The sequence below is a fragment of the Pteropus vampyrus genome, unplaced genomic scaffold, assembly GCF_000151845.1.
Source record: "Pteropus vampyrus isolate Shadow unplaced genomic scaffold, Pvam_2.0 Scaffold78, whole genome shotgun sequence".
In the NCBI taxonomy this organism is placed as follows: Eukaryota; Metazoa; Chordata; class Mammalia; order Chiroptera; family Pteropodidae; genus Pteropus; species Pteropus vampyrus.
Window position 1 is genome coordinate 347,443 of NW_011888859.1, and position 3,739 is coordinate 351,181.

Consider the following 3,739-nt stretch of genomic DNA (forward strand, 5'->3'; position numbering starts at 1 on the left):
CAAAAACTTGTATGTTAAAGTTCATAGAAGGATTATTAATAGCCAAACATAAAACCAATCCAAGTGTCCATTACCTACTGAACATATAAATAAAGTGTGATATAGCCATACAATGAAATATCATTCAGCCAAAAAAAGGAATAAAGTACTGTAATGCTACAAGATGGATGAGCTTTGAAAACATGCTAAGTGAAAGAAGCCAGACGCTAAAGGCCACATACTATATGATACCATTTATATGAAAAACCTGGAATAGGCAAATCCATTGAGATAAAAACTAAACTGTTGGTTGCCAAAGGCTGGAGTCGCGAGAGGGAATCGGGGATGGCTGCCTCGGGTATGGGGCTCCTTTGGGGGGTAATAAAAATGTCCTAAAATTAGTTTGAAGTGAATGACCTTACAACCACTGAACTATATAACTTTAAAATGATGAATTTTATGTTATGTGAATTGTATCTCAATAAAAAATATCAATAAAAATGTCAACTACTTGGAATATTCCAGTTTCAAAAGTAGAATATGGTTTAAAAATTCTGATACGGTTCAATTTTCCGACTTCTCCAAAGCATCCGGAGGCATCAGCCCCAACCTTGCTCCCTTCTCGACTCAGCTGTTTTCCCATTCTGAACAACCACGTGTTTTTACAATGAAACATGCAGTCATTTCAAAGCCACTTTTGAAATAAACTATGAAGATTGTTTTCTAAGTTTTCTTCCCTGAGTTTCTTCTGACTCTATCACTGTGGTTAGCCCTGAGCCCACCAGTTGAGAGTGTAGGTGGCTGAGCAGAGGAAGTCACAGAAGTGGGGAAATTTGAGGCTGCGGACAACCTCAGGTGGATACCGATGGCGTTCAGAACACAGGACAGGGATCAGGAGATTCCAGGTAAAGTAGGAGAGAGCCAGGAGTTGGTGGGACAAGGCTTCGCATTTAGAGCTAAAATTAGCAAAGACCATCATAATTTTAGAGCAAGAAATTTTGGGAGGTCAGCGTTGTTTTTTCGTGAAGAACATCAGCCTTTGGTTATCTGAAGGATGGCTGTTGAGTTTGGGGATTCTTCTTCTGTATCTTTATTAGTTGTTACTAAAACTGTCGCTACCTCCTTAGCACCTTATAAACAGAAAGAGGGAGAAGTCTGTGACTCCTCTCTTCAGCAGTTAAACTTCTGGAGGGCAATGACTGAGTCCGCAGAGTCGCTTGGTGTCTGGTGTACAGCCGTGAGACACCTGTCGGCACCAAGCAGATGCTTTTAGTTGATGAAATCAGTGGCGCGAAATCAGGGATTCCTCTGAAGTTCGTGAGTTTTCACTCCATGACTGGCTTAAGTAATTTGGAAATAGCTACATGCGGATGCCATGGAAATGCTCTTTCCACCCCTTTTATTATATAGTTGATGAGAAATGCAAAGCGCCCTTCTGAACTGAATCCAATTCCAACTGGAGGCAGTTACGGTGGCACCACTAGATGGCACAGTCACGCTAGATGTGCTCAAACTTCAGCAGCGACGAGGACAATGAATCCTACTAGATTACTTCATCAGATACTTTAAGGAGCTGTAGTTTACTTCTCCTCCGCCCTTCCACCCCCCGGAATTTTCCTACGTGTTAGTAATTCATGTCTTCCAGATCATGTAAATACAGATGTGCTGGAGTTGGTTATCCAAGTCAACTCCTCGGTGACAAAAGCCGGGTTGTAAAAATGATCACTTCCCTTTGTTTTCAGTTCAAGTATTTTGACTGTTCCTTTGCCACACATTCCTTTATTTTTCACACAGTTACATCAGTGACCTGGGTCTCTTCTCTTTTGTAAACATACTGATGGAGCGGAAAACTATCTTTAATGTACTGGAAATGCTTTGACAGTACATTAATTTCCCAACCCTCTTAAAGATGTCACTCATTTTATTTTACACAGTGTAGGGAGCTCCAGCGTTTGGAAAGATGTTAGAGAAATGTCCAAGACACAAAGTAAACGATTGCTTTCTTTAAACAGGTTTATTTGTCCTTGTCTTTTTTGGGGAGAGGGGAAAGAGTAAAGGAAATGTTTTATTCACAGTCAGAGGCTGAACCAGCAAGACCAGGCATGTTAGTGAGACTGTGTCCTGGGATCACTTGAGATACGTCATCTCCCAATCTAAGCCCGGGCCTGGCCTCCACCCCGTCTAGAGCCAGACACACGGAGGCCCCAGAGGAAAAGATTGGTAGGCACCCTTTGGAGCAAGTCCAGAGCCAACAAAGGGAAATAATGGAAGAGACTTAGGGACAAGAAGAGAGAAATGAGATTTGTTTAGCTTGAGTCAGTGACATAAGTGTGGCCTGCACAAGGCTCCTAGAGGGGAAATGCAAAGCCAGAACAACCTGCAGCCTTGAAACCCTGCTGGGGACTGGGAATTCCGTCTCCTGGCTGGGTTCCCGCTGCTAGCCCCCAAAATTCTTGCATTTGAGCTCTCTCAAGAAACCCGAAGAAGAAGTCTTGCTGAGGGAGCGGCGGCCCCTGGAGTGAGTGGTGTTAAGGAAAGGGCAGCAGATTCAACCCTCGAAGGCAGAAGGTTAACGGGGTAAAAGTAGACACATTGGCCACACTTTCTTCAATTTCCTTCTGGTGCTCAGTTTCCACAGGGAAAGGACAAAAATTATTAATAGAGTCTAAATCACAGAACAAGGGCGTGATCTAAAAAAATTTTTTTTTTTTTTTTTTTAATAGAACAAGGTTGAGAAACAGCCCTCAATTGTGTGGACAGGATTTCATGAACTATTTATAAGATGACCCTTAATTCGGGAAGTATATAGTTAAAGTTGTTTTGTTTTGTTTTTTACTGGCCTAGTCCTTGTTATAGAAAAAGAACTTTGTGGTACTTTGACATTTATTAAAAGGTAGAGTTCTGTCTATGGCCATGCCACCTTGAACAAGCCTGATCCCATCTGATCTCAGAAGCTAAGCAGGGTCAGGCCTGGTTAGTACTTGGATGGGAGACCACCTAGGAAGACCAGGTGCTGTAGGCGTAAAAAATTAAAAAAAAAAAATTGTAAGCTGACAAGGTCCTTGCAATCTGCGAGGTCAACCAAGGGTTGCCTCGCCTGAAAAAAAAAAGAAAAAGACAAGAAAAAAAAGATATTAAAAAAAGGTAGAGTTATTTTAATTTTTGAATACATTGTGATCAATTTTTATGTAGTATTGCATTCCTTATAACTTCAATTTACTTTTTATTTTAAAACGCCACCTTTCTGTCTGTTCTTTTGATCCAAATGTCACCTAAGTTGTGACATTATATATTTGCACCTTAAAACCATGTTCTGGGTCTTTGGTGCTCTTATTACTTAAAAAACGATAGATCCTATTATAAAACACCAATGTTAAAGTAGACATGAATTCAGTTTTATAATAATTAAATTGAATTCTGGGATGGCTAAGAGTTACGTATGATTTATAGTTGGCGTTAGTCATAACAAGTCATGCTGGCTGCAGTAACGAAAACCTGAATATTTCGGTGGCTTAACACGATAAAAGTTTATTTTTTATTCTCATCACAGTTTGATGTGGATCTCTCAGGAGGCAAAGAGGGAGCTCTGTTCCACACATTAATTCAGGGATCCAGGCTCTTTACAACTGATGGCTCCGCCCTCTTCTGGTGCCTTAGTCTCCTCTACCGATGCTCGACAGATGAGTAAATCACACTCCACTTAACTGTCTCAGTCTGGAGGTGACAGACGCCACTTCTGCTTACATCCCATGTTGAGAAG

At 41.1% G+C, this 3,739-nt stretch overlaps 1 non-coding gene across 1 annotated transcript; it reads left to right on the forward strand.

Moving 5' to 3' along the window:
• The first annotated feature begins 2,882 nt into the window (after positions 1–2,882).
• On the forward strand, positions 2,883–3,001 carry LOC111741487. Its single transcript, XR_002781009.1, has one exon. It is a non-coding gene; the product is annotated as a 5S ribosomal RNA (ribosomal RNA).
• Positions 3,002–3,739: the final 738 nt, after the last annotated feature.